General features: G+C 39.9%; 1 long non-coding RNA gene across 1 annotated transcript; it reads right to left on the bottom strand.

Moving 5' to 3' along the window:
- Positions 1-7,083: 7,083 nt before the first annotated feature.
- Positions 7,084-11,007, bottom strand: LOC107078751 (uncharacterized). The gene is made up of 3 exons (XR_001479716.2): positions 10,731-11,007; positions 10,472-10,620; positions 7,084-7,967 (listed from the first exon to the last, which is right to left on the bottom strand). It is a non-coding gene; the product is annotated as an uncharacterized lncRNA (long non-coding RNA).
- Between the last annotated feature and the right edge of the window lie 9,215 nt (positions 11,008-20,222).

Genomic DNA, 20,222 nt, shown 5'->3' with positions numbered 1-20,222 from the left:
TCACAAGGCCAGGAACAGCCCCTGAATGAGATGGCGTGTGACATTTTCTCTTTATAGATTAAAGGTAAACATGCAAACAAACTTTTGGATCTGGAAGTGGAACAAACAAGACATGTAATCAAACAGTCAGGCACATAATTATAAAAAAGACCATAATGCACACCCAGGACAGGACGCCAGCCCCTCACAGGACAGACTCGGACACGCACACACTCGCACACCCTGGACAGGACGCCAGCCCCTCACAGGACAGACTCGGACACGCACACACTCGCACACCCTGGACAGGACGCCAGCCCCTCACAGGACAGACTCGGACACGCACACATTCGCACACCCTGGACAGGACGCCAGCGCCTCACAGGACAGACTCGGACACGCACACACTTGCACACCCTGGACAGGACGCCAGCCCCTCACAGGACAGACTCGGACACGCACACACTCGCACACCCTGGACAGGACGCCAGCCCCTCACAGGACAGACTCGGACACGCACACACTCGCACACCCTGGACAGGACGCCAGCCCCTCACAGGACAGACTCGGACACGCACACACTCGCACACCCTGGACAGGACGCCAGCCCCTCACAGGACACACTCGGACACACACACACTTGCACGCTCAAGCCAGGGCCAGGTTTCCCGAAAGACAATTAACCTGCCAGTATGTCTCTGGGAGGAAACCAGAGCACCTGGAGGAAACCTATGTAAAGACAGGAAGAACATACAAACTCCATGAGGACAGTAATTAACCTAGGGCCTCCGGAGCTGTGAGGCAGAATGCTAACCACTGTGTCACCATGCCACCCTATAAATAGTGTAATATACTATAAGTTATAAGATGCTTATAAGTGAGTACTAATTACCTGGTTATTGTGGTCAAAATTAAGCAACAATCTAGAGATGTTTTGAAAAGCCTAACCATAGATAGATACTTTATTGTCCACTGCTGTGGAAATTTTTCTTTGGCTTCTCCCACAGAAGTACAAGAACACCCAAGCAAAACATAAGAGTCACATAAAATCACTTGGAATCACAACAACAGTGTGTGATACATAAATAAATGGATAAATAAATAGGTAGAAGGGGGAATATATTACATACCTTCATTGAGTAGTTGTATTGCACTTCTAATAAATGTTTCAGTTCTCTTCAGTTTCTAGACACATAATCTATCAGTATTTTTTTTCATGAAGTCCAATGTTCTCTGAAACACATACAGTATCATACAAAATGTCCTGCGCTTCAGTTCTATTGACTGTTTTACTTGGATGAGAAATTGTTTTCCCTTTCTTCATTTAGGCAAATGTTGCCTTAATGCTCCGTTCGCGTTAATAGCCGTGAATTTAGTGATGCAGAACTACTGTATAAAAATGTCATGTGTTTTTGCAATAAAGCAACCAAGGATAATCAAACAGATAACCCATCTAGGTGTGCAATCTTCATAAGAGCTACAGTAGTTTTAAGACAGAGATACACAATGGAAGTGAGCAGAGCACGACTGCCTTTTCATTTTCCTTCTGAATACTGCTTCAGCTATCTGCCATGGTATTTATTAACTTCCGTTTTTATTTAAACTTTCAAAATATTTTAGTTCACCACATGGAAAAGTCGAAGGAGCCCATCTCAGCTGCAGTGAGTGTGACTAGTGTTTGAAGGCGCTCAGAAACCTAATCTGCCCATCAGCCGTGAAAGGCTGGATAATTATCTGGCACTCACCAGGAGAACAATGCCAGGCTGGGAGCACACTTGAGACGCTGCAGGAATGCCCTCTCTGGGGGGCTGCGCGGTGGCGGGGGGGGGCAGAGGGGTGGCACCGGTGACGATGGCTGAGGGGCTTATCAGCGGGCTGTTGGGAAAATAATAGCCCCGAGGCAGGCTGCGGCAAACAGGAAGGGTGTGGACAGGATCTGAGTGCAGCTGCTGTGCTGAGCGGTGTCTGTTCCCACAGTCTTTGATCTGTGGGCATGCAGTGCTCTGTGCCATGAGATAAACACCCTGGGAGAGCGGGCTTGTTTGTGTTACACATAACTCCTTAATGAGATGTGCCCAGGCCAGCCGCCGGGAGCCTGTGAGAAAGCCAGAGGAGGGGGAGAGAGCGAAAGGCGGCGCACGAGCAGACGGAAACGTGCGGGGACACCGTTGGCCCTCCGCTAATTGATTACTGACAGAGGCGGCATTGATTAGGCCGCGCGGACTTGTTTGGGCTGTGTCACCGCCGCGCCGCAGGATGCTCCCCCGGTCCCCGCTGGCTGCCGCTGCCCCTTCTGGACAAGTCTGGGGGGACAATCCTGCAATCGGTACATTTCCAGGTTCGCTCCTAGAATGTGAAATGGGTGAAATGTCTATACATTTAAATGATCGCCATGTAGTCTTTCTCCATCTTTGCCGAATCTTTTTCACGTAATTAAACAGATAAAACACAAAAGGCTCTACACCGACATGATTTGTAAAATGTAAAAGCTTTTGAGCACCTAGCAGTAACAAGTGCAGACACTATAACTGCAATAAATATGTACAAAACAAGAACTATGCAGGGTATACACAATCTTCAAATTGATCCTGTAGCCAGAAATCAGTTCCTGGTGTCCACATTGGGGCCTCTTCGGAGTATTGATATTTAACTTGCAGCACATCTGTTTAAAAGTTTGCTGAAAGCTGACCAATGCTTCGAATCTCTGTTATTGTTTCTTGTCTACAACCAGCTTTCTTGTGTCAATAGTGCACTGATGCATTTGTTAGGGTCTATGGTGTACAGATATTTCAGCATATCACATGATGAGCTGTTAAAAGGAATGACAGAGCTTCAAATAAACAAATTACCAGACTTGAATGTAGTTACACATTTTGGTCAAAATGTGAGAGAACTTTCTTTACCACTTACTGGAGTATTTCAAATAGGTCTTAGGTCAGGGAGTGTGTTGGAATCACAAATATCATTTTCTGCCATAAAAAGGAGAAAAACCAGCCCGAGGGAATCGGATTTACCTCAGTTACATCTGATGTTATGGAAAATGTACAGTATAAGAACCAAATCAGAAGAGCATCTGACTGAATGCTGTGTTCTAACAATTAGTGTTGATTTAGAATAATTATAAAAAACTTTATTTTATATAGTGTCTTTAGAAGTGGCTTCTCAAAGTGCTTTACAGAATGCCAACAACAACAAAAAAATACACAAGATATGCACAATGAAAATACAAAATGAGAGGAGACAGTAGATGGGGGTACTGAATACCCCTTTGGTAGGAGCAAAGGGGTAAATAACAGAACCACTTCATGCAGGTATCTGCATCAGCATGCATAGGCTGCAAAGGAACAAGTACAGGTTTATTCCATGCTGAAAAGAGAAGAAAAGAAACACAACATTTCAGCTGTGGAGCCTTCTTCATGTGTCACATATATCAGTTTAGTAACCAGAACCAGTTAAATAAAGACCCTTCTAAAGAAGAAGGTTTTGAGTCTGGATTTAAAGGAGTTTAGAGAAGGTGACTCTCAGCATATTAAAGGACAGCTCAGATCCTTGCAGTTTTCCCTTTCTTTTGCTTTTATGACTTTCAGTTATAGCATTTGTGGAAGCAATTAATATTTGTTATATCCACAACCTACTTCACACATTCAAAGCAAAAAACAAAAAGAAAAATCTAAATAGATAATTTACTCTGTAAAGAAAACTGTTGAGGGGTGTAACTGTGAGGCCAGTGATAACTTTGAAAGAGCTACAGAGTTTGGTTGTTGAGATGGGAGAAAATGTGCTTCAGTCGACAATATCTAGGTCAGTCCACAAGTTCAGCATAAAGCATGCAACAGTGATACTGAAAAAACGGAGTATAATGAGTAGCAAGTTTGAATTTCAGCCATTTTTGACCAACTTTTGAATTTCTGCCATTCCTTTTCACCTGCCATTTTTACCTTCCTTCTATGTTTAGAATAATTGCTGCATGATCCACTTTGGAATTTATTGATGTAACACCAAATTCATGGTTGCATCAAAGCTAGAAAGCCATTCAAGTCCAGAGACAGCAAAGCAGGCAAAACCAATGATAGAAGTTTGGGATGAGGTTTTGCTGTTGGAAGGCAATGTCTGGCTTTTAAAACCTTCCTCATTTCTCCTTGACTGGTCTGTCTGGAGAACAATCTTCCACTTGTCTTGTTGATCATCCAGGTGCTTTGTGATGAACTTGGGCAACAATGTTCTTTATTAAGAGACCAATTTTTTCTGCCGGGCTTTTCTCCAATTAAAACTATTCCTGTTCAGTCTTTTCCTGATGGTTTCCATTGACAGAGACAGTGCAGTGAGAAATGCCTGCGGATCCTTAGATCTTGGGGGTTCTTTGTGACTTCCTGGATGATTTTTGTGGGTTGCGCTTGGGGAAATCTTAACAGAACGACTGGTCCTGGGTTGAGTCACTGCGGTCTTGAATATTTTCCATTTGTAGACTTTGTATCTGTCTTACAGTGGATGGGTGGGAGTCCATTTGTTCAGAATGTTTTGCAGTTTTGTAACCTTCTCCAGACTGATGAGCAGCTATTACTCTTTTACTGGGGGACTTTGAAATCTCATGGCATGATGCATTTTCACTAACCTGTATGGTAAAGACCAAACCCACAATGTTTCTGACTGTTATACCAGAAAGGACTGCCCAAACGCCTTGTTCACTTGTTATCCAATTATTTACACTCCTGATTCTAATTATAATTCTTAACTTAATTAAACATTGTTTGTGCTAAGTAACCTGGGGGTTCACTTATTATTTCACACATAATCATTCTTAAATACTCATTTTTGGTTTTTGAGAAAAGACCAGTTCAACTTGAATAAATCTATCTTGGTAAGAAGTTGTAAATCTGATAATTATATTGGGGTTCACAAGCTTTTATGTGGCACTGTGTATAATGTGGTATATTTAGATTTCAGAAAGGCTTTATATGTAGTTCCTCACAAAATTTCTCAAATCCTGCCTTAAACACCTTCCTTAAATTGCAGACAGTAAGCATTCAGGTAATGCAAGTGTGTGAATGGAAACTGGTTAATGGATAGAAAACAGAGTACAGATAAGGAAATAATGTACCAATTTCAGTGATATGCTATATGTACCACAGGGATCTGTATTAATACAGTACTACCGCTCCTCACAATTAATATCATCTACATACTGTATATATTCTGGTATGATTAAAAGAAAGAAAAAGAATTAGTGAAGTTTTAAGATTTTGCTGAAATAGGAGGATTAGCAAACATCGTACAAACAGCAAATGATATTAAGAAAATATTTTGAAAGAATGCAAGACACTTGACAGCTGACCTGTAATATAGACAAGTGCAGGTAGCGAGAACAAATTACAGTATAGCTACAGAATGGAAAACTAAGCTTATGAAGTAGACTGGTGTTTATGGAATGTGGGCAGCAATATAAAAGACAAACACAACTTTAGAATAAGGGTTCACAGAAAACAGGAATCTCACGTTTAAAATGTCTAATTGTATAATATATAATTTCTGTAACCACACAAATAAAAAGATATTACTGTTCCAGAGGCAGTAGAAAGAAAAATAAAAACAGTCCTGTTCTGAAAGGACTCTAGTCAACTCTAGTGATTTCTTCATAAACAGTACAAAAGTGCAAATGACAATAATTTAAATTATGTTTAGGAGCTCTCAAGACAGATTATAGGAGACAAATCTTTACACAGAGGACCCTGGGAGTATGAGCCAGCTCTTTAGCAATGTGGTTGACGTTGACATTGTGGGATCCTTAAGAAAACAGATTAGATCTTTAAGCTACTAAAAAGCAAACAACTAGATGGACATAAAGGTCTCCTACATTTCTTAATCTATCATCTTGACATGGTATTGCATTGCACTGAAATTGTGATAAGCACAGATTTGCTGTATGAGGCCGGCCCACAACCCCGGTTGGACGATATATTCTGGAGCTCTTACGTGGAGGTAATCCTTCTATTGTTTTTTCTTTCCAGTATTGCTTGTTGATAAACTCTTTTTTAAAGTATTTTTTTTTCTCAGATAGCGCTGCACTAGGTCTGTCTGTTTTTCTGACCCTGTGGTGTTTTGTCCTGATAAGTCTGAGACTAAGACTGACCTTCCCAGGCAGCCAGACATGATGTAAAACATTATGCTCACCTTGGGACTAGAACTGAGAAAGAATGTCATGTCAAATAAACAGGGATAGACAGCCTTTTGAAAGCTAAAAGAAAGTCTAAGAGCCATGCTTTTTTGTACTCCCAGGAGACTTTGAGCTGGTTACAGGAATCCAAAGGGTGTGTGAGTTTCAGAAAGACATACACTGTACAATTAAAGTCCCGCAAAACTGGGCCTGTGTTGGGTCCTTATTTTATAACTCAAAATTTCCATGGCTTTTGTTTCCCAAAATGATGATAATTTTGATGTTTTGCGTAAGGGTTTGTGTGTGGTTTCCCATTTTTCCTTCTCACTGTGAAGCAGCATTAGCTTCTATAACTTATCCTGCCACCGCTGGCAGAAGACACTCCAGTACCTCCTGAACACTGCTCACAGGACAGTCCAGTATCCCCTGAACACTGCTCACAGGAAAGTCCAGTACCCCCTGGACACAGCCCAGAGGACAGTCGAGGCTAAGGATCTGAGCCTGTAGCCATTGTAGCTGTTTAAGCCCCTGAGCAAGGCCCTTAACCCCATCTGCTCCAGGGGTGCTGTATAAATGGCTGACCCTGCGCTCTGACCCCAAGCTGCTCTCTCTGTCTGTGTGTCTCATGGAGAGCAAGCTGGGGTCTGCAAAAAGACAAATTCCTCATACAAGAAATTGTATATGGCAAATAAAGTGATTTTATCTTACCCCTGAACACTGCTCAGAGGACAGTCCAGTACCCCCTGAACACTGCTCACAGGACAATGCAGTACCTCCTGAACACTGCTCACAGGACAGTGCAGTACCCCCTGAAACGTGCTCAGAGAAAAGTCCATACAGCCTAAACAGTGCTCAGAAGACATACCACGACTCCCTGAATAATGCAAATCATGCTGAACAGTGACAAAAATGGCAATAGTTATTCTTCTCTAGTTTCAGCTAAAGGATATGATCACTAATAATTTAATTTTAAATTTTAAATTTAAATTTAATTTTTAATTTCATTTTAAAAATGAAATGGAATTTGTTTTCAACTGGTAAGTGAAAGACATTCATATTTCCTTGACTTAATTCTGCTCTGATTCTATGCTTGTTCTCCTCCAGTAGCCAGACATACCCAATAGTGGAATTTCTTACTCCTGATGAGCTGTCCTTTAATATGCTGAGGATAGGTAGTCATTTCCCCTGTTGACAGATACCATTCCAGGAGGTTCCGTGGTTGAAGTCTGTAAGTATAGGCAAGGGCTTCCCAAACGTTTTCCATGGCTAAAAGGGCACAAGAAACTGCTGGCTGAGGTGGGGTCTAGATAAGAAGTATTTGGAGATGAGCACAAGCATTGTCATTTTGGAAAACTATGCCATGACCAAGAAGATTAGCAATAGCCAGTTCAAGTGTTCAATTATGTCAGTCCAATTGTCACTGATATCCTGATAGTATATACTGTATCAGTGACATTGTCTGGGCATGTGGGCATATTGGTCTTTTGGTCATAGTAACTCCTCAGACACCTGTAACGAAAGCGTTCTTTCAGGAATCTATGCAGACGACACAATCCTGGGAAGAGTGAGAAAAACAAAGGGAAAAAAGGCATGCAGGGATCAGGAATGAAAATAAGGGGCGTGTCCATGGTGCACTGGTGTTCTGGGAGGTGAGTCCAAGGCAAACAGTCCAAAGAGTGTCCACAGGGAAATCCTTGACGAGGCAAATGTCCAGAGCCGGGAGGTCCATCCAAGACGAAGACAAACGGAGTTAAAAACTGGAGCGGGATCCGGCGGAGGGTCGAGGGGAAAAAGGGGGAACGGGACCAGGCGCTCCAGGTCCCGGACTCGGCTGGTACTGGAAAGCAGTGCAGAGCATGGAACAGAGTGAGCGTCTGGTTTAAGTAGGGAGGCGGGAACTGGGAGCAGGTGCACAAAATCAACTCAAATGTGAAAGTGCCAGAGTGCCCTACAATCGTGACAACACCAAAATATTCAGAACGATCATGTGAAAATGGGAGCTGGTAACAGTGCAGCCAGTATAAAAGTCAATGATAAACACCACACTATTACTTTGACAGTGCACAGTAGGTGTTGTCTATATCAGCCTGTTCTTTCCTGTAAAAGATAAGTGTTGATGGGGAAAAAAAAAACACTGGAGTCCTGTGCATGACCTGTGCATGTAATTTCTCAATATGTGAGTGGAGACTTGGACTCATCATCTGAGATGTTCTTGGCATTCGGGAACCTTTCTCTTAGAGCTCTGTTAACATCCAGACAATTATGGCAATAGATTGTAGCACAGTCATGCCCACATGGAGCCCACTTGGACAAACTGCAGTCTAGTCTACAGCTTGCCATTTGTCTTCCAATAGATGTTGAATGACTGCTGCAAAAAAGTATCAAAATGCATAATCTTTTTATGATGTCAATATGTTGTCTACGTACTTTTTGTAAACTAAACATTACACAATATGTGCATGCATTCATGGAGCCAATTTTCCCTTGTACAAGTTGCATTTCACTCTTTATTTTCAGATACGGTGTCTTGCAAATGTTTTCAGAGCCTTGCACAGTCTTCTTACTTTGTTGCTTGAAAAGCTTGTAGTGATGACACTTTGAAGTAGAAATTAATATGTGTTATATATAGAACACATTCTAAACAAAAACCAAAATCAGTAAATAGACAATCTATGTGATAAAAAATGAAAAGGTTATGATTATATGAGTATTCATACACTTTTGCTTTGGCATTCTTAATTAAATTGGGCGCACAAAATTACCTTAATGAGACATACAAATTAGTTACGTTGCTCCTGTATGTGCACAATAATAGTAATTCACATGATTTCAGAATAAATGTTCCTATCTTTTTAAGTTCCCTCAGTCAGGTAATGAACTTCGAGCACATTTTCAACCATGGAGACCTAGGAGTTTTCTATACAACATAAGCTTATGTTGTATAAAGACACCAATCAGGAGAAGGTTGTAAAAACTTTTCAAAGTCCTGTAACATCATTTTGAGCACGGTGAAGTGGATAATTTAGAAGTGGAAGGCACTCAGACACTGTCTTGATCAGGCTGTCTGTCCAAACGGAGCAGCCAGGCAGAAAGGAAACTGGTGAGGGATGTAACTACTGTGAGGTCAACAGTGACTTCGAGAAAGTTCCAGAGCTAAGTGGCTGAGCTGGGATCCATGGATCAGCAATGAACTCTAGTCACTACACAAACCTGTCCTTTATGGGAGAGTGGAATAATCAACAGAAATCCAGCACGGTTTACAAAAACTGATTTGAGTGATACTGCAAACATGTGGCAAGATAAAATTGGAACTTTTTGGTCTAACTGCAAAGCATTACATCTGACGCACTCCTAACACTGTGAATCCCTCAGTCAGATCCAGTCACATTGTTGAGCTGGAGACAGCAGTATCTTCAAGTTCTGCTTCTCATTAGCAGGGAGTTGAAAGCTCATCATGACTGAGGAGAACATAGATGGAGCAAAGTACTGGCAGACCTTAGAAGAAAAACTGGGACAGACCTTTACATTTCATCAGGATAATGACCCAAAAACCAAAACTACACTAATGTGGTTTAAGAATAAAAAAGTGAACTTCCCTGAGTGGCTCAGTTAAAGTCATGGCTGGAATCCTATAGATACTCTGTGGAAAGATTTGAAAACTGCTGCTCATAAATGAACCCAAGCAAACTAGGGATTAAAGCTACAGTACCTGCTTCCACAAGATGTTAAGTTCATGGACTGGGATGCTTAAGCAACCAACATACTTCAGTTTCGATTGGTCTTTTTTATTTTTTTTATATTTATTGTAACTTACTTTGCAAGAAGAAGTTTTCACTCTGAGCTTTTGCCAAAGGAAGGGTTTGAATAGTTTTGGAAGGCACTGTACAATGAGTGCATAGACAGCAAGAAGTGTGTCTTGGCATCAAGAAAAGACAATGTCTTTGGTTCCCTGGCGTTCACATGGTACACTACGCAAATGCGCTTGTGTGAAATGAATTGGGAAACTCAGAAACCATCATTATAAAAACAAAACTGGCAAAGCTACAAATACAGACCACTTTGTGTGAGCACTGTATTTTAGATAAATACGGATTGTAAAACCTAAGAATATAAATGTGTAAAATTTAAGAAACTGCTAGATTTTGAGGAATGAAAATAGGAAATTCTGTTCCGTGACAATTTTTTAAATGAATGCTAAGACGGTTGAGAAAATATTAACTTTATCCTTGTTATAGTACAGTTTTACGACTTTATATGTAAGCCAATGCATGCTCACAAAAATAAAAAAATACAGAACTTAATAATCATGCAATAGGAAAAACACATTCATATGAGACTTACCTCTTTCCAGTGTGCTAATCCGAGAGGGGAAGTGGTTCTGGGGTAATCAGTTGCTGTGGACAGTCCTTCATCAGTCATCCTGAAGCTCTGGCACCTTTACTTCTACCTCTCCCAGGCGGAAAGGATTGAGAATATCTGCCATTCCATTGCTGAAATATGAGACAGCACTGCTTGAAGGGAAAGTCCTTTAATAGAGACGGCAATGATGGAGAGAGAGCAGCACAGAAAAGCCCAGAATCCTTGACAGCGGCACACTTACCTCCGGGCAGAAAGGTCAAACATTCACACTGTGATTTCAGATAACCTGATTCTGCCCTGTCTCTCAGCAGCTGAGCAGGCTGCTCAGAGGCTCGGATTTTCCTGCGGTTGGTGCGTCTGTGATGAGCTGTGAAACAAGCTCTAGTCTGTTTCTCTGAGGTTAATGATCCTGTGTCTGTTGCTGAGGGGCAGGGGTATTAACCCCTGTGCTCTGTGAATTTGACTCCTTCAAGATGTTTCACACCCCTCCAGGAAATAAAAAAAACAGTCGAGACACATTCAGCTGTGCTATAAGCACAATCAGTTTCAGTGCTGGCCTTGGGTTTATAACATTTTGCTCTGCATTATATGTTGCTATTTGCTACAACTGAACCAATCAGAAAAGTGACAGAATAGGTAGAGATGTTACTTTCAAAATCACCCTTAAAAATGCAATTGAAGAAATATCTCAAATACTACATTTTAGAAGCATTTACATCAGCTGCAGTTACACCACATGCAAGAGCAAAGGCAAGCTAAAGAATTTATAAAAAAACTGACATCTCTGCCTTAATAAATTATTTATTATGAATTTTACCTGAGTGAAACGTGTAAACAATGCAGTGTGCTAAACTATTTGCCACTTGTTATTATACAAAAAACAGCTGAAGACACATTCAAACCCTTCACTTTGTTAATTTAATTCTTTATAATGACAGCTTGAGTCATAAACCAAACAAACAGAAACCAAAAAGCAGAAACAATGCAACTGAAAGCTGGTATTGATAAAGAAAATGCAAGTGTATGTTTAGTATTTGTTGTGTAAACAAAGACATGAAATGTTGGAAGATTATCAGTATTCATTATCACTAAAATGAATCTGTCCCAGAATTACAATATTTTAGTAGACAATGATCATATTTATTACCATTTGATAGATTGGTTGAAAATTAATGCTTTCATTGAGATATTGCAGTGTTTTGTGGTTATCTGGGTTGTCAAAACACAGAAGCAATCCAATCAGTATCATTACCACTGGAAAATAATGGTTTTCAACCTCCACAAGTTGAATGATGACTAATCATAAATTTAAGGCTACCAGACTGTTTACTATCCCATCAAAACAAGAACATAAGAATACCTACCCACATGTATGGCCCAAAAACTGATTTGGAAGGCTCACACCCAACAGCAACAACTGGTATTTAAAAAAAAAATCTCAATGGTCTCAATGACTTCAGAGTTTAAAACTAATGGACTTTATATTATTCTTATAATTAAACTTGGAAACACTATGTGACAATATTTAATGTTTATGGATAAAACCATTAAAATGCAAATACATTAATGTTTGGAACTCTTTGAACACTGCAAAATATATTTCCCTATTCTAAACTAAAAATTTGCAGAGTCTTTCACTGAAAGACTTTTAAGGTATTTAATTGAAGGAGCAAAACATATTCACAAAATTCTGACTTGATTTTTGGCTTTTTTCTAAAGTTCTACTATATAACATCATAATATTAATGTAGACATTTTACCATCCATATCACACTGTTAAGACTATAGCCAATTAAACATATATGCAAGGCGTTTCTCAAAAAGATTAAGCGTGTAACCAATCATGGCCTCCTAATAACCCCCCTCTATGAACTGGCTTCATCACTCTGTTCTCCTCCCCACTGAGAGCTGGTGTGTGGTGAGCGTTCTGGCGCACTATGGCTGCTGTCACATCATCCAGGTGGGGCTGCACACTGGTGGTGGAGGGGAGTCCCCATTACCTGTAAAGCGCTTTGAGTGGAGTGTCCAGAAAAGGGCTATATAATTGTAAGCAATTATTATCATTATTATTAACTCAAAAGCTATCATAACTAATATTGTTAATAGAAATAGATTCCAAAAGTGTATTGTATCATACCGCTAACTTCAAAAGGCGCCCCGAATTCAATATGGTACAGTGGACTGAAGGCATGTGACTCCTCTCTGAATGGGACACCAGTCCACCACTGGGATTGCTGGTCCCCATGTATACAGCTGGGAGAACCGGGGTACATGAGACCATTTGGTTACCCTCTATGCCACCCCCCACTATCAGACAAGCCACTGAAAAAAAGTAACGGACACCCGACACCTACATGCTAGCTGGAAACTAATGAATTACAAATTAAATTAAGATGACTTAATAAAGTTTTAGGTTTTAATTGATTAATATGAATCAATTAAATTTAAGGTTAAGTTTGAATTGATTAATATTTAGTATTAATTAATACTGTCAGACAATACTGACCATAAAAATATTTTAAAGTACATATTCATTGAGGAATTAAAGGCAAAAATAAATTATTGTGCTACTTTGTACCATCAATGTACACATTTTTTAAGAGTATAGTAATGTTTTTCTCAACCCAATAGCAGACGTTAGAATTACCTTTGCAGGTGATAATGAATACAGTGGTAAATCCACCTTAATAACAGAGTCATGGAGACCATACATACAGGACAGGCGCCCTTAACAGCATATTCCCCGATCCTGAGTCCAACGCTGTCATTAAACGATTCATTGCCAACAGATGAGAGGTGAGGATAAAGGAGGAGGGACAGATCTAGGAAAAGACACAATCAAACCTGACAAACATAATCCTCATCCATAGTAAAGAATATGTAATTTTTTGCCTTACCCTTAATATCTTGATCAAGAATGTATGTGAGTCTTTTGTTACAGACCTACTCTTTCATCAGGCGTAAATGGCAACAATCCATAAATGGCCAAACCCGAACAAGTGGCAGGATCGTTGTGTTTAAATGTGCAGTAATTGGCTAGACATGAACAAATGGGAGGAACACCATGTTTAGGAGTGCTTCTACAGTATATTCTGTCTTCTGCCAGCCTCAAGAACTGGAGGCCAATTAACAATGTTCTGCAAGGATGTTCAGATCCTGTCCAAACGACTAGCTAGCGGACTGAGGACCACCCTGTCCCAGCTCACTGGTGACTCCATCCCCTGGGCCAAGGACCGAAACGTGCCCATGATGACAGCAAGCCTGGACCACGAGAAAGCCTTTCACAGAGCAATAACTCACAGCTATCTGTTCACACTGTTGGAACGCTTTGGTTTCGGAGAGAGTTTCAGCTGCTGGATAAGGATACTGTATTCTGAAGTGGGCAGTTTGAATGGACATCTGGATTTCATCCCCCAGGAGTCCAGATCATGACACAGATGTCCTCTTTCACCTCTTCTCTACGTTCTCTTTACAGAACCATTGGCAGAGGCAGTGAGACAGGACCCAGTCACCCATGACCTGGCAATCTTGAGAAGTCCTCAAGATCTCCTGTTAGCTTCATCCGACAGGGGGTTGCAGAGAGCCCTACAGGGCATGAATCAACACTCCAGGGCCTTGGGCTTGAAGCTCAACTACTGAAAGAGCAAGGTCAAGTTCTTCGGACCCTGGAAAAACAGGAAGATGGCGTTGAAAGGTCTCAAGCTCTGAATGGAGCTCCTGAAGATACTAGGGGTGCTGTTCCAGAGACAGGACAAAGAGATCTTAAACTGGACTGAGAGGATCTTCAAAGGGAAGCTGGGTTTGTGGAAGACACAGGAGGGAGTTGAAAGCAAACATCCTGCTGGCTTTAGCTTACCTGGCCGTGGTGTACGCGCTGCCAGCCAGATTCAGAGGAGCGCTGCAAGGAATGATCTTCAAGTTGGTCTGGGGAGGCAGGCACGAGTACATCACGAGGAACTGGAGGTGTCAGGTGGTCAAGGAAGTGGGGGGAGATGTCCTGCATTTTCCCCTGAAACTTGACTCCGTCTTCTTTTGTAACCTCTCCTGGGAGTTGCAGGACTCAATCAACCACAAGTATCTCCCTTCCGATGAGGCACCTGATCCTGTGGTCAAACACTGGTGGACCACAAGCAGAAAAATGAGCAGAGAACTTTACCCACACTGTCAATTGGAGCCAGAGGTGCGAGGCCACGAGACAGCCTGAGCTCTGCACCTAGTGTGTTTAAAACCAAGAACAAGAAGCACTTTTTCCTCAGGGGATTGTGGAAGTAGCGACCAAGCTGCTCAGCTGTGTAGTTGAAGTTGATACCCTGGATTTTTTCAGGAAACTACTGGGTAAGATCCTTGCATCACTTAGCTACTAGCTAACAAATGAGCTAGATGGGGTGAAAGGTCTCCTCTGATTCTGTAACAGTTCTTACAGTGTTGAAATTCCAAATTCATCTCTAATCGGGTCTTGTCTTCCTCCAGCAGGTGTTGACTGACTCCATTTCCTTAGTCAATCCTTTCCTCAGTTTCTCAAAAAGACAGGTCCTTGGTTGCTTGGGTCTTAAACAGTCCTTGTGGCTATGAAGAAATCACAAAATATCCTTTATACTGTATCTGCGAGGTATTGAGTTTTCTTTGCCTTGTCTGTCCTCCATCTGCATTTCATGTCACAGGTTCTCCTTTGAACTACCACCTCTGCTACCTACACCTACCTACTGTACAACTACATGCACTTATTACCCACACCTTGGCTTGTTGTTGAGTCAGCTTCTTGTGCTTGGAATTGCTCTTCCATATACAACAAGCCTTGTTCATGATCAATAGGTTCACTGATCATGTGGTCTAGTTTTTCAGACCAGTCCTGATGTTTCCTGGTATAAACTCCAGGAGTCTCTTTGCAGACTTTGATTCTATGTGTTGCCAAGGGGTTTGGTGACTTTTCGTTTGCTCTTGGTGAGAGCTCTTGGTGATCTGCCTCTGAGTGACAAATTTTCATCAACTTCAAAGTACTTTTTAGCTTATTTTAATTTCTCCTTTGTATCGCAAAGTATTGTGAAGCACACCTTCAAAATTTTACAGTACTGATTCATCTACTGTAACATTTATCAGCTATCAACTTGTCGATAATGTCAGTTATCGACTTGCCTTTTGATTTATTTGGAATTAAAAACTGGTTTATTGAATGGTGCGCTTATTAAATATTTTTCCCAAAGGCATTTCAGAATATAATACTTTATTCCAAACAACTTCTTACATGTGAGAAGTCAGAGCTTCCCATGATGAAACAACATTTGACACTGCATAAATATGGGAAATATCATGATGTCATTACAGCATAATTGTCATTCACTCATTGACACATGTTTTGAGAATTTCCTGTACAAATATTTAGAGGGAATATAGTGGAAGCGCTGAAAAGTTAGCAATTAGCAATAATTTTCTCAATTATCACAGTGGGTGTTCAAACATACTTCTTTCTTGTAACTGATGTTTTTGGAAGCTTAACATCAAAACCCATAATAAATACTTATCAAAAACTCTCCGTACTTACACCTTACGACACCTGAAAGTTGGCAACTGACTTTGAAGTTAATTAAAGATGAATTTGAAACGTAATATGCATTTGACAAGAGAAGACATCACCCAAATGTCTCAATAATGTTCTCTACTTTTTTTCTCAACAGTTTTGTGGGCACTGGTTTTTGTTTCAAACCAGACACATCTGTATAGCTGAAAATGTTATTAGAATGAATGTGTTTCAGTAACGCGGAACTCAATGTTCAAGGCCACCAAAGTGAATTTATTTTGCATTTATGTAATAAGATGATATTTTTAAATTTGTGTTTGGGTACTTCATTTCTGCTGCCTCTTCTTATTTCTTTTACAGGTTTGTGGTGTGAACACAGTATCCCGTTGAGCTCTGTACTTTACCATGTTGTTTGTGAAATAAAATGTAATACACGGTACACCCAAGAAGGCTCGAAATCACCTTTCTTTTTATTTCTCAAAGAGGAAGCAATATAACCATATACATAAAAAATCGCAGACTTGATTAAGCATGTTTTGAAGATGAGAAAGCATTTGATAAATCACCTTGATTGTAGCTGTGTCTCTGAAAAATGACCCTTTTCGTGAATGAGAACAGTATTAGGGTTTTAATTACTGTACATGTGACTTTCTTTAGAAAATAAACAGTAAGAATGAACTTGTCTGTACCTTACCTTATAAAATTACAGTACATACAAAGACTTTGAGCAGTTCCAACTTTGAAATTAATACAAAAATTTTCGTAAAACACAAATATAACCAACAGAAGACAGCATTTATGGACGTAGAGAGGAAGCAGTGAAACAGTTCAATATTTATGTAGATTTTCCCCAAGGTTACTCTTAGAGCTGTTCAAATCTGTGTTTTCACAGTTCGTCTATCTCAAGTTTCTTCTGCTGATCTTGCTGACAATGCAATACAATACAACACCCAGTATCCTCTTCTCACATGTTGGAATTTGTTCTGTATTCTATTTTGTTTATTAATTGGGATTGCATATATTTAAATATAATGTACTGCATTTTGAGGTTGTTTTATGAAAAATGCATGATAAATACAATATTATTATTTTTTAATTATTATTAAAGTGGTCATGGTAACCAGTATATATTGTTTCTAAATTGCTAAACGATCGATTAAAGTTCAACAATATGTGAGACAGTAGAATTCAATGAATACGACAATGAAAAGCAGAAATGGATACAGGAATACACATTTGAAAGTATAATTGTAAATAAAAATAGAAATGCAGCAGAAGTTAGTAGAGGGTAGTACAGGCTGCATATTAAAAGGAATATTATAGTAATATGTATAAACTATGCTCATACATGAGCATTTTTAAGATAATTCAACATTCTTGTTATTTTTTTATTGTATTAATGTCTGTCCAATTACTATGTGTGTTGCCCAGAAGTAAGAATTCTAGGTAGAGACATACTGTACATGAGACACAATGACAGAAACTCTCAATAACACGCAAAATAGGAATGAAGACGAGCACTAAACTCAAGGCATCAATTTACAGGAGCAATCTAGCAGTATTAACAGCCAGGGTAGCTGTGCTGTCTGGGAAAACTGCTGATGGCCATTCAGAGGAGGCTCCCACTCTGTTGAGTTCAATCCCCCCAACTTGCACATGTAGCTCATATTAATGAGAATATTTTCAGACATTTTGAATTGTAAATTCATCTAGACAGAAGGCAAAGGAAACTGTGCTTTTTGCAAGGTACAGTTCAGTAATCAAGTAAGGTTCAGTACAGGGCATCCCAGGAAGTGGCAGGTAGCTTAAGCAAAGTTACAGCCACAGTTATACCCTGCAGCTCATACCTGGCAGCCCACTGAAGCTCAGAAGGTGTGAGCCTGGTCAGCACCTGGATGGCAGACTTCTGGGAAAAGCTTAGGTTGCTGCTGGAGGTGGTGTAAGTGGGGTCACTCTGCAGTCTGTGTGAATCCTAATACCCCAGTATAGTGACGGGGACACTCTACTGTTAAAAGGTTTGAGATGCAAACTGAGGTCCTGACTCTTTGTGGTCATTAAAAATCAAGTGTTTTTTGAAAGAAATAGGAGCGTTCCCCAGGTGTCCTGGCCACACCTCCCACTGGCCTTTACACATCATGGCCTAGTAATCCCCATCCCTCTGTTCTCCTCCCCACTGATAGTTTGTGTGTGGTGAGTGTACTGGAATTATTATTATTTTGGAAACCTCAACCCAGCTTCTAGTAGTGTCACTAAAATGATTAAAAATGATGAAAAAAAACATCAAGGTTTCTTCAGCAACAAGATCCCTGTGATTAAGGGAATATAGCAGATTGAGCACAAATTCGACATGTAAATGTTATTCCCCTGTAAGAGACAAAGACACTGTGATGTTCCATGAGTGCAGACTGCTGTTCTTTAGCTGTACCAATTCTTTTTAAAACCAAACAGGGCTGAAGTTATCCTATTTTCTTAAAGGGTGCCCTGTACTAAAATATACCTTCAGAATTATGTCATTACTTTTTTTTATAGAACGTCCTGTAGATTTGAGACTGAGATATTTCAAGCTATTTCGACCTGACCACCCTGTCCGAACTTGCTGCATGAAGTTACTACAGTTTCCTGTAACAAGAAACCTTTTCTTGTTATCAGGCATTCCAATTCTATGGTGATTGAGTCCTTTGAACAGCTATCCAGAGAAACATTCTTAAAGATCTGTGTCACTTACAGCCAGATATAGCACCTGTGCCCTCTTTATCATTGCCTTGGGGGCAAATCTCAGTATAGACCCTTCCTAGATAATCTGCACTAAAATCAAGTTTTTCTATTATGCAACCAGTTGGTACACTATATGCATCTCATTCAAAACAGAAGATGGTGAGGCTTCTAGTGAAGCCTCTTTTTTCGCATTGCACAGAAGAGTAATTTCCGTACACGAGATTATATGCTCCGTTCGCTTCACATGCATGTTATTCGAAACTCAGGTCAGAGATATACCACCATGGGACCCATGTGGTTGTTTTTTCTCTCACCACTTTCTTGCTTTATAAATAGTACTTAACAATAGCTAGCAGGAGACATTGTCTGTTCTGTAAACCACAGAAGTGTCACATGTCAGAAGGCTAGGATGACAATGGAGCTTGCCAAAGATAAATGTGCCTGCCACAAGAGAGCTTGTGCTCAGCAGAAAACAAAACTTGCTGAGTTGAGTACCTAGAGTACTAAACTCTGAGCTATTTATTGATTACTTTCAAACTATATTACCGAAGCATCTATTTTGAATACTAGACCTGTAGCAAATCCAATTAGATCCCGTAGCTAAAAGAAAACAATCTAGGCATAATTTTGGCAGCACAAACTGGAGGCTGAGTAAATAAACAAGCAATCTAAACTTTAGTTAACATACAGTAGGCCAGTTTCAGCCTAATTTCCATCAGTGAAATGCAGCCTTGTCTTGACTGTGCTCATGTGGCATTTTTTTCCTGATATCGGCTGACTGCACAAGTAGTTTCTAAGAACAATGGTGAACAAAAGACTGATAATGGGTAGCAAGTCAGATTAGGAAAGTTAAATTAAAAGAGAAAAACCAAGAGGTTTTATGTACAGTAGATTTTCTGAATTAACTTTTATCATCACTGAAAGTTGATATCCTCAAAATATGATTAACAACTTTATTCTGCACTTGCAACTTTATTTTACTCTCATAAAAGCTTAAGATATTCATGTAAATTTATGCAGCAATTCATTGTTAGCCCATGTTTCCATGATTCTGGTATTATGGATTTACTGTGATTAATCTTTTTTTCCCAAAATTTGCACCATTTTTGTATGCTACACTTCTTTTAAATTAATGTAATTTTATAGTAACACACCAAGGTTAAGACTTACTGGAGAACTGTTTCATTTGATTTCTTTTCATTGTGAAAGCCTAACAATAGCGGCATATTACCACATTATTGCTTATGTCTACTGGATTTCCTTATTGTTTACACAATGTCAACAATGTACAGTGACAGCAGTGTCATTTAGATCAATATACATTGTGATATTAAAGACAAGCAGTTTTACAAGTGTAACTCTGTACATGTTGTGATGATTTTTACACCATGTGTGTGTCCCATAAGAAACGTCTTTTCAGGTGGGACACACTTTTTGTGGCAGATTTGCTCTATCAGAAATGTTCAAATTTCAAAGATTATTTTTCAAATGGGAGTTTTAGCC

The sequence above is a fragment of the Lepisosteus oculatus genome, chromosome 2 (genome assembly GCF_040954835.1).
Source record: "Lepisosteus oculatus isolate fLepOcu1 chromosome 2, fLepOcu1.hap2, whole genome shotgun sequence".
In the NCBI taxonomy this organism is placed as follows: Eukaryota; Metazoa; Chordata; class Actinopteri; order Semionotiformes; family Lepisosteidae; genus Lepisosteus; species Lepisosteus oculatus.
The sequence above is the reverse complement of the archived record's forward strand: the minus strand, read 5'-3'. Positions and strand labels throughout refer to the sequence as shown.